Raw genomic sequence first — 11,685 nt, 5'->3', positions numbered from 1 at the left:
GTCTCTTTTGGGTCCAGTCCAACATTGCGAGCTCAGCCCTCCGGGGACAGGCACTGCTGAGGACACGAGGCTCCTCCCCCTGTCGGTCAGCATATACTGTCCTTAGCCTGCAGTCTTGACATGCATTCTGAGAACTGCTTTAAAACTGTAAGCACGAACGTTTTACGAGCATGCGTTTTGGCAGCCTCTCTGGGCTCAGAAATGTTTACATTCAGTGGGTTGGAGCAGCTGATGTCAACTAGCCACTTTGTGACTTTCGTCGTATCTACTGTACTCAACACTTTGACTTTCTCCAGATATGCTTTCATGACCGAAATGTTGGTTAAGGCTTCTCGGCCCAGGCTGAAACATGGTAGCTGGAGTGACTCGTCTGGTAAAATCCCAGATGCTTCGGTTTTGTTCTGTAGAAAGAGGAGTTTGGAAGCATTGTAAGGGAGAGGTTTGTAATCACCCTTACAGACCTAAACAGCTCGTTTGTTTCCAGTGCTCGCTCTGTGTCTAGCCGGGCTCGGACCTTATCTAATAGGTACAACAGCCATGTGAGGCTTGGGCTATCACGGACCCTGTGTCTACAGGAATCTAAGGCATAGTTGGCTTATGAGCTAGGAAGACATGGTATACACAGATTGGCCATGGTTCCTACGGGCTCCTGCCCACCTTCCCTCCTGTCCTTCTGCCCATCTGGCTGGGGCCACCCCCAGCCTTCTGCAACCTGTTCTCGGGTTTCTATGCAGCTCCCTTTCTGTGGGAGTCTCTGTGGGAATGCACTGGCACCACGTGCTGATAAAGGATGGCCTCTGAGATGCTAGGGAGAGATTCTCAAGAAACCAAAGGACTCGGGGTCCCTTCCTTACCCTCCCTCCTCCTCCAAACTGACAGTTATTGGGGGAAGACCAAATTATTAAGACCATAGTGGCCTTGCTGGCTCAGCACATCTACCTTTAAGTCCATTAAAGCCATGGCGGAAGCTTACATGCCAGACAGATGGCAAAGTCAGTACTAACATCTCTGGTGTTCCCAGGTTCGCTGCTACTTGTTTAACTGCAGTTATCTAAGAGGTCTGAGGAAATTAAGTGTTCATACTTTCTGGGTCTTGTTCTATACCATGTTGGCATCTGGCAAGGCAGAGGGCCTTCCGGGAGGTTCCAACAGCACATGGTGAGATGCCTTGTTAGTCAACTCTGGAGGCACCAGAGACCCAAAGGAAGACCTTCATGCCTTGCTTCCACTGGGACATCTGCTTAGACTGGCTCCCAGTGCTCTGAAGGGATTCCTGCATCAAGCTTGCCCATCTCTAAGGGTGCACTTCCAGCAAGAATGCTCACTTAGTAGGACCGTGAGCCGGGCAGGTTTGAGATAAAGAATGCTGTGAGCACACATCCTGTAGTGTCTGGGAGGTTGCTGAGGTTTCGGTCCCTTGGACTCATCTGCCTCTGCCTCTTCTGCTAGTGCATTTATGCCTTTGTGAACATCCCACCCCCACCTGTCTGATTCGTCCCCATGCCTCTCTGGCTTCCATAGCTGGTTTCATATCGAACAAGAATAGCTGTGCTAGACTGTGACATAAGACATTTTAAAGAAATGGGTTTAGAAAAATGATCTCAGGGGCACTTACGTATTTTTTATAAAGATCCTCAGACTTGAGTTTCAAGAGTTCAAGTGTAACATTTATCTCCTTTGATGTTGGTATTGATGCACCGAAGGATGAGCTGCAGATGGCCAGCCAGGCTCCTACACAGCAGAACAGCACCAGAGCAGGCTTTGTTGGTCCTGGAGAAAGAGAAGGATACCATGAAGCTTAGGGGTCAGATGCTCCCCCTGCTCGCCCCATCTTCAGTTTCACCAGCCGCCAGCCAGCAACCACCTGCAGCCATTCCTGTCTCCTTCCCCTAATAAGAGCCATGGAGCTGAAGCCATGGTGAGCTGCAGAGCTGGTGGTACCTGTGTGGAAGATCATGGTGATGGTAAGAGACTGAGTAAGGCCCGCTTTGCTTGTGGCCTCTGGAGCCTGATGCGTTCGCCATGGCCACCAGGCGATATATAAAGGGTTGCGTGAGGAAGAAGATCAAAGTCCCGCCCATGGCAAAACCATTGCTCAGCTTTTCTCCAGAAAACATTTTCAAAATGCTGGCAGCCTCTGCTCGGGGAAAGCAGAGCTGGAAGGAAATGCTGAGGTTACCCTCAAGGCAAGACAGAAGATTGAGTCACATGCACACACACGCACGCACGCGCGCACACACACACACATACACATACCACACAGGAAGGCATGGGCATCTTGAGCATCTCTTTTTTCTTGGAAAGTTCTTGCTTATTTAATGAGAGGAAATTTTGAAGCCTGGAGTTGAAAAATGCAATCTCTGAGGAATAGGTGACTCGGAGGGGCTGAGGGTCAGTGCCCTGCAGGGAAGTTTTAAGAGGCCATTCATAGGCAAAGAGCCATCCTGTAGGAATTCCAGAGGTATGGATGTCTCTAATGAACACAGGGAAGGTAGAAGGATCTGTGCTCCAATGCTGTCCTTGTCCTCACCTGTACCTTTGTGGGTTCTGGTTCTAGGACCAGAATCAGGACTCAAGAGTTACTTGCTGGTCGCATCTTCCTTTGCCCAGATAATGAGAGTGGGGGGGGGCAGTTAATTATTGGACCCACTTGTAATCTTAGCACATAACAGGGCTGAGACAAGAGGGTCACACATTCAAATCCAATCTGGGCAGCATAGCAAATCACTGACTGAAAAAAACAGAATTAAAAAAAAAATTTTTTTTAAGCTTTGAAGAAACATTTACTACTGAATTTCAAATTACACATACACAAAGTAGGTGAGGCATTCTTTTACATCTTTAGGATCAAAATAGCCTTTAACTAATTTTTAAACATGTAAAGTGATATTCATGGTTTGGAGAGTCAGCTCAGTGGTTAAGAGCACTGGATATTCTTCCAGAGGACCCGGGTTTGATTCCTATCAAGTACACAGCAGCTCACAACTCTAACTCCAGTTCCAGGGGAATCCGATACCCTCTGTAGGCACCAGGCACACACAAACTGCACAGGCAATCATGTGGATAAAACACCCGAACACAATAATTAAATACATTTAAATAAAGCGTTGTTGAGCCGGGTGTGGCAGTATGTTTGCAACTCCGGCACTTAGGAAACAGAAGAGGGAGAACATGCAAAAATGGGGCCAGTGAGTCTCACGGTGAGTCTCAGCCCCGGCAGGACTGCAGAGACCAAACTGTCTATCAGAACAAAAGACGTATTTGTTAGGCTGAGTTTATTAATCAGCGATGGAACACTTCCATCACATGCCCAAAGCCCTACTTTTTAAAAAAATATTCATTTATTTATTATGTATACATCATAAATAATGTATTTCTAATAATAATTTTTAAAAAAAGCTTTCTGCCCGTAGGCCAGAAGAGCGCACCAGATCTCATCACAGATGGTTGTGAGCCACCATGTGGTTGCTGGGAATTGAACTCAAGACCTCTGGAAGAGCAGCCAGTGCTCTTAACCGCTGAGCCATCTCTCCAGGCCAAAGCCCCACTACAATCCCTAATTCTTTCAGAAGCATAGGGTTAAAATCCTTTATTCTTTTTGTTAAGATTTATTTTGTAGCTAGGGCAATGCTGATGCATGCCTTTAATCCCCGGCTACCCAGAGAAACCTTGTCTCAACAAACAAACACTCCAAACAAAACAACAGACAAACAAAGTTTTATTTTTGTGTGTTTTTGTTGCCAGTGCCTGTGGATGCCGAAGGGAGGCCTAAGGGAGGCCTTGTGGGCTCCTGAGCCGGAGTGGAAACTTAAGGGTTCTTTGGAAAGTCAATTGTGTTGGATGGGATTTTGCCCGGGGCGAACAGGTGAAGGAGTGTTTTCCTGACTCGGACCCAGATGAAAGGACCTTCTGCTAAGGCCAGCACGTGAAGGACACGTGATGGAGGAGTCTCTCTAATGACGCACTTGTACTGGCCCCCTTACGTGCATTGCTGGCATGCTCCGGCTTCTTTCTGCTTCCACGGACTCCGCGGAGTTTTGCTAAGTCAAACTCATGCGCTGAGGCAAGACCTGTGGGGGGACACGCGCCATTTAGAGGGACTATAAATAGGGCTCAGCAGCCTGTGAGAGGGGTTTGCTTGTGGAGCTAGCTCTACACCTGTGCCTGCATCTTTTTTTATCTTCGCTTTGTTGATTGAGGTGAAAGACCCCCTCCTGCTTTAGCTGCAAATTTCGTGCTAGGCCCAGAGCAGGCAAGGATAAAAAAATACTGAAACAAAAGTGAGCCAGAGGACAGCCCAGTCTCTGTCAGAACAAAAATATCTGCAGTTGACCACCTGGACCAAGGCAAGGACATCCCGCCACACATGTTAAAGCAAGGACGGAAAAACAACTCCTTGTCCCAAAGGAGGGGCCAAGGCCGCCCTCCTCTTCTGAGAACTTGGGTCTGTAAGGCTGTGCAGGCTGGGTCGGGGTCCCAGGTGGCCAAGCAAGATACCGGTGGGCGGCCAGCTAGCAATAGACAAAGAACAGAAGACATTCAGACAAGCCCAGCTTTCAGATAAGCTGCAGCCCCCGACTAGAACCAAGAGTTGTGTCTGCCATAGTTCCCACACTTAGATAAGCCCAAGGCAACTATTCTCAGGAGCTGCAGCCCCAGCTGGTATCAAAAGCTGTTTCCTTAGAGCCATGTCCTTGGGCTCACTCCCTGGCCACATTTAAACTAACCAATTAGAACCCTGTTGCTATGCTTCTGCTTCTGTACCTTGCTTCTGCCCCCCAAGCCCTATAAAAAGGGGGCTGCCCCTTTGTCCGGCGCACAAGTCCTCTGAGAGACTGTGTGCCCACAGGTACCTGTGTAAATAAACCTCTTGCTACTTGCATCCGAAGTGAGTGGTCTCGCTGCTCCTTGGGAGGGGTCTCTTCAGACGGAAGATACCCTCCGGGGGTCTTTCAGAGGAAGCCAAGAACCTCTGGTATTCCTGGTGATCCCAATTCCTCCTGCTAATTCAGCTGAGGCCTGGGTGTTCCTAAGTAGTACCGCCCACCGCTGCTGCTATCCCGTCACCCACGCCGACTGCTGGTGTGTCCGTCACCCACGCCGACTGCTGGTGTGTCCGTGAAGTGTTTGTAAGTGGATGGAGCTGGATCGAGCTTCCGCTGCTGACCCCTGTGAACTAGACTGCCGATTCCCTGACAACGCAGATGAGATTTGCTCCAAAGAACCATTTCTAAACAGGTCCACTTCCCTCGTATCCTTTCTTGTCTGCTACCTCTGGTGGGTGATGGACTGGAAGGGAGGTTTAAGCATTTAAGAATCATTAAAAGTAACTCTTAGCTCAGTGGTTAGAGCACTAACTGCTCTTCCAGAGGCCCTGAGTTCAATTCCCAGCAACCACATGGTGGCTCACAAACATCTGTAATGAGAACTGGTGCCCTCTTCTGGTGGGTCTAAAGACAGCTACAGTGTACTTATATATAATATTTTTTTAAAAAGTAACTCTTAAAAACAAAGTTCCAGTCCTCTTTGAGAACAGCAAACACTGAGCCATCTCTTTAGATCCCCATTTATTCATGTTTGTTTGTTTGTTGAGAATCAATGTCTGATCATTTGTTACTTCTTTTGGAAGTTTTCGTTTTGTCTGTTCTTGTTTGGTTTTAGGTGTTTTGAAACAGAATCTCTGTATATGGCACTGACTGTCTAGAACTCACTGTGGAGACCAGACTGACCTCGTATTCGTGGAGATCCCCCTGCCTCTGCCTCCCCAGTGCTGGGGATTAAAGGTCTGCGCCACCATGGCCAGCTTATTTGGTATCTTAGATACTGTTGTTGATTGAACTCAGACTCAGAAGTAGAATCACTGACTGACGACAGTCTACATCTCCTGGTAATCTGTTCCTGGTGGTTTCCTTTTGCTTCCTTCATTTCTCTTGGCCAAACATTTAGCATATCCTTGGTGCATGATTTTTTTTAAGATTTATTTATTTTATATATGAGTACACTGTCCCCGTCTTCAGACACACTAGAAGGAGGATTCCATTACAGATGTTTGTGAGCCACCACGTGGTTGCTGGGAATTAAACTCAGGGCCTCTGGAAGAGCAGTCAGTGCTCTAACCACTGAGCCATCTCTCCAGCCCCTTGGTGCATGGTGTAATGAGAGCAATATGGCAGTCAGCATTTGTGTTGCAGGACATGTGTGATAAGATGCTGGGTCTCGGGTGCATCGCTCCTGGCCTCTCACCTTTGTTTAAGAGCTTTCCCACAATGCATTTGTGGACATCTCCTGTAGTCAGATGGAAAAGCTTTCGGATTCTGTGGCCTCTTTTGTGCCACAACTGCCAAGGAACTATAGACTCAGTCCAGGAACATCTTTCTTTTTCACAGTAGCCAGGATGAGAATTCTCAGATTGGCACTCACAGTGCATCTTGAACAGACATCTGCTTCCTTCTTCTCTTTCGTTTATAACAAGAATGCCCCTTACTCACTGGGCAGGCAGGGGCGACTCACACTTTTGATCCCAGCATTCGGGAAGTAGAGAGGCAGGGGGATCTCTGAGTTTGAGGCTAGCCTGGTCTACAGAGTTAGGTCCAGAACAGCCAGGGCTACACAGAGAAACCTTTCTCAAAAAAAAAGGGGTGGGGGTGGGGGGAGGAGGAGGAGGAGAAGAAAGAAGAAGAGGAGGAGGAGGAAGAGGAGGGATATGAGGAGGAGGAGAAAAAAAGAAACAGAAAAGGAGAAATAATGAATGCCATTTAGCAGGAGCATTTTGCTGTCTTTGTTTCACGGGAAAGCCTTGGTTGTCATTCCCAGCACTGACTTGGACCACATAACCTTGCCGCTCTTCACCCAGAGCATCAGCAGCTACCTTTGTGACCGTAGGCTTCACACAAAGAAGATGAAGTTTGTTCCCATTCATTGTCCACTCTGATGGCTGGCAGGAGATATTCCGGCTTCATCTTCACAGAACCAACCATGAAAGGGAACTCCCAATTTATTCTTATTTTGAGTGTCAACTTAACTGTGTCCTCTTGTGGGTTCTCAGGAAGTGACAACCAAGCTCAACAGAGTTTCTGTCCCTTAAGATCCTAGTATTCTAGGGAGCAAGAGACAAGACTAAAAGGTATTCACAAGTGAGGGAGCCCCAGGAATAATAAGACTTATGATTTACTACTGCATGTTTGATCGGAGAATGATGTGTAAGATATCAGAAGGGATCAAACCTTTAAACTGAGACCAGAAGCCAGTCATGATGGCTTTGTGATTCCATCACTTTAGAAAGTCAAAGTAGGAGGCTCACAGCAAGTTTGAAGCCAACCTAGATTACATAGTATCTTTCAGGTAGGCTACAGTGAGCCATCTTCATCTTCTCAAAATAAAAACTGACTTAGCAATTAATTGACTGGTTGGTTAAAACTGAGACCTGGAGGATGAGAAGGAATTGCTGTGGCTTAACCTGGGGACAGTGGGCTGCCGCAGACAGGGGCTCGGTGTCCTTCCACAAACGGGAAGAAGGCCGTGACATCTAGAGTGAAATGGGAGAAAAAGGAGGTGGTGGGAATGTGGGCAGAAGCCCGGCAGGAAGGACCTTGAGGCCACGATAAATAACTTAGGTTTTCTTCTAAGTAGGATGAGATGCCACCAGAGAGCTTTAGATAGGGACTTACGGGACCTGGTGTGTTTTTGAAAAGGTGGGGGGGGGAGGCTGCTAAGTGGGAGTCTAAGATAGAGAGGGGAGCCAAAGAGAAGTTACACAGGTCTCCAGGCGAGAGGTTAGGGCAGCTCGGACTCAAGAGATGGAGATGGAGGTGTCAGAGCCGGTGGACAGATGTGGACATGGATCAAGGGGAACTTCTGGGTAGTGAGGAAGCAGCTGGGAACATAGTATGATGAGGGACAAGAAGTTTGCAGAGAAGCTCAGAGTCCTAGGAACAGTTGACTTGGATGCCATTGGGCATCTCGCCTGTGACAGGTGAGCCTTGATATTAGAGTCCAGAGTTCAGAGATGATGTCAGGTGTGGGTGGTTCACAGCCTCCAAACAACCAACATGAGGAATTTCCTACCAATCTCAAGCCCAACTTTGCTTCCGGCTTCTCTTTTTTTTTCTCACCCACCTTCCTTTCAGTTTGGGGTTTTGGGAGTGTTTCACTCTTAGCCCAGGCTGTCTTGGGACTTACCATAAAGCTAAGGCTAGCTAGCCCAAGGCTCCTCCTGCCTCCTAGATCAGGGATTGCATGCCCACACCACGACTCTCCCTCAGCTAAGCTTCTCCGCAGAGTGGTTTACCCTTGCCCTTTTTCTCACTCTCCAAACCCCAACTTAATGGAATCTTCTGGTGAAACAGGACTCTGTCCTAGGCTGCTGTTTTTTTTTTTTTTTTTTTTTTTTTTTTGTAACTATTGTTTGTTGGACACAGTGGACAGAATTATGTCACTCTACTGGCAAAAGGGACTCTGTGGAGGAAATCAAGTTTAGTAGTCAATTCACTTAAGACATGGAAATTATCTTGGATGTCTGAGTTGGTTTAGTGTTAGCAGGTGATCCCTGAGGGCTAGAGGTAGTACCATGATTCAATGCCTGCCTACCTACCTTTTCTGCGGCCCTGTGGATCCATCCAAGAAGTCAAACAACCAACAAAACTGAAGGGAGTCAGGTTTGATGGTACGTACTTACAATCCCAGCACTTGGGAAATAGAGAAACAGGTATCAGAAGGTTAAGGTCACCTTCGACTCTGTATTGAGTTCCAAGCCAGACACACACACACACACACACACACACACACACACACACGTTGCCCTTTTGTCTCCCTGTCTACAGATCCCCTTCCTCTTCCCAGCTTACATCCCTTCTGCTTGCTTGCCTTTGAATGACCCCATAATGTTCATTGGGTTTCCTAGAGGAACATGGATAAATTGTTTACAACAGCTCAAGCACCTTACCAGTGGCTACACCACTGAAGAAAAATGCCTCAGTCATTGAACTTGTATAAATCCTCGGGGAGGGGTGGTGGCACTGAGAGTCCTTCCTCCCACTGTGACACTGTGGCAGCCAGCCCAGCCTTGGGCTATGTGGATAATTGTTTTCATAAGAGGAGGTCTCACTATGGAGCCCAGACTTGGGATGCTCCTGCCTCCACCTCCCTAGAGCTGGGATTGGAAGAGTGCATCATTACGCCAGCAAACTTAGGGTTAATGAGAGGGAGCCAATAAGGTCCCTGGTGAGTGCATGCTATCTGCCTCCTCGGTTCTTCTCAGCTTTTACTTTCCATGGCCCATCCACGATGTACCAACATTCCAACCATTATTACACCACAAGGACAAACATTTCACCTGTTGTGGTTGTGGAGACAGAATTCAAGGCAAATTCTCTCAACTGAGCTGTAGTAGCCCCATGGCCATTTTTGCTTCTCTCTCTCTCTCTCTCTCTCTCTCTCTCTCTCTCTCTCTCTCTCTCTCTCTCCCACACACACACACATCCCCCAAATTTATTATATGTGAGTTGCTGTCTTTAGACACACCAGAAGAGGGCATCAGATCCCATTACAGATGGTTGTGAGCCACCATGTGATTGCTGGGATTTGAACTCAGGACCTCTGGAAGAGCAGTCATTGCTCTTAACCACTGAGCTATCTCTCCAGTCCCCACACATAATATTAATACATACAATAAAATACAGCGTGAGCAAGGCATGGGGACACATGCCTTTAATTCCAACATTCAGGAGGCCGTGACAGATAGATGTCTGTGGGTTTAAGGCCAGCCTGGTCTTTTTAGTGAGTTCCAGGCCAGCCAGAGCTACACATGAGATCCAAAAACAATTCAATCTGGTTGAGCGGTGGTGATAACAGCTGCCCTCCAAAAACCTTCCCCCCTCCAGTTTCCTAACAACAGGCCAACAGGCTCTGTCCTTCTGGCCACACCTTCTCAGTGTTAGAGGTTAAGCACTTCTACTTGGCTCTTTTATGACCACCTCTCCATAGCCTCCATCTTTGATCTATATATAATCTATTCCACACACTTTAATGTCCCCAAGAATGTGTCCATTGGATCTCAAACACTGCATATTCATAGATGATCCAGGAGAATGTGATGGGTCGATGTAAAGACGTGTGGACTAGAAAAATGTATCAGAGGTAGAACTCAGAAAACATGGGTGACTGTGGAGATGGAGGAAGGGGAGGGGTTGAGGGCAACTTCTAGGTTTCCGGTTTGAGCAGGTGGATAAATGGTGGTGATATGAGGAAGATGGAGAGTGCTTTGGGGTTTGAGGACTGTAATTCCGTCTTGTCACTGTGAGGTGACGGAGCCTGTGAAACACAGCTAAGGGTGATAAGCAGGCCACTGGAACTGAACTAACCCCGTGAGGGAGGGGACTGGAAATACCTGTTTAGAAGCCATCTATACGTTATGGCTGACACATCAGCAAGCCTATAGCAGATGACCACCATAAGAGATGGCAGTCACTTATAGAGCCTTGGGACCTGAGCCAGCAGCAGCAGAAGAAAAGTGACTTGGGGTCCAATTCAAGAAGGCACGCCCAAGAAGGAAAGGAAAGGAAGCTGTCATGGAACAGGAGGGGAAGTGGTTTTTTTTTTCAAGTCAGAGGAAATGAACGGCATCCTCACGAGCCATGGAAAGGTCAAGAAAGAAAAGCCCGGACAGAGTCTGTAGGTTTGTAAATATGAGGTCACAGGAATTTTGAGAGGGAACTTTGAATAGAAATCTTACTTTGGCATCGAGGAAAAACTGAGCGTAGATCGCACCATCTTGAAACATGGGTGAGAAGATGAAGTCGGGGCGGGGGTGGGGGCGTTGGTGGAGAAGTGGGGTTGAAGACAGCAGGGGACTCTTGGAGGTGACTTTTCTGCTGTGCATCGTAGGGTCACTGGACAATGCAGAACCACGTTCTGAAGCCACAGGGAAGCCTCAGTAAGCTCTCTAAATCATTCTTTTAGTTATACTTTTAGTTAGTTGTTCTTTGTTTTTGACTGAAACTTAAAACCACTAGTTGAAGGACTGGAGAGGTGGCTGAGCAGTTAGGAGCACAAACTGTTCTTCCAGAGGACCCCAGTTCAGTCCCGAGGACTGACACAGTAGCTCAGAGCTGTAACTCAGTCCTTGAGAATACAAAATCCTCTTCCGGCTCTGTAGGCACCAGGCGTGTACGAACTGACATGCAGCCAAAACGGTCATACACATAAAATAAAAAGAACAGAATGAAGCCTGGTGCCTGGTAAAACAGGCTTGAAGCCAGGCATGGCGGTGGGGGCGCATGCTCTGAGCCCCAGCACTCAGGAGGCAGAGGCAGAGGGATCAGATCAAGGTCCTTCTTGGCTGTCTAGTGAGTCTGAGCCTAACCTGGGCTCCATGGATGACACCCTAAGTAATGTGGAGAGATGTTAGGAACAGATACTGTGGATGACGCCCACTCTGGAGGAAGTTAGCAAACGCATCAAGTGCATCAATGCCACTGGCTGAGTGGATGGTACAGTGGTGTTTGCTTTGTGATTTTTGTTTTTCTTCCATAGATGATGTTTCTCTGCATATAGTCCTGGCTGTCCTGAAACTCACTCTGTAGTCCAGGCTGGTCTCGAACTCAGAGATCTGCCTACCTCTACCTTCTAAGTGCTGGGATTAAAGGTGTGTGCACCTACACCTGGCTTACTTTATGGTTTTTAAGTTGA

Source organism: Micromys minutus (assembly GCF_963924665.1).
Source record: "Micromys minutus genome assembly, chromosome: 29".
In the NCBI taxonomy this organism is placed as follows: Eukaryota; Metazoa; Chordata; class Mammalia; order Rodentia; family Muridae; genus Micromys; species Micromys minutus.
The sequence above is the reverse complement of the archived record's forward strand: the minus strand, read 5'-3'. Positions refer to the sequence as shown.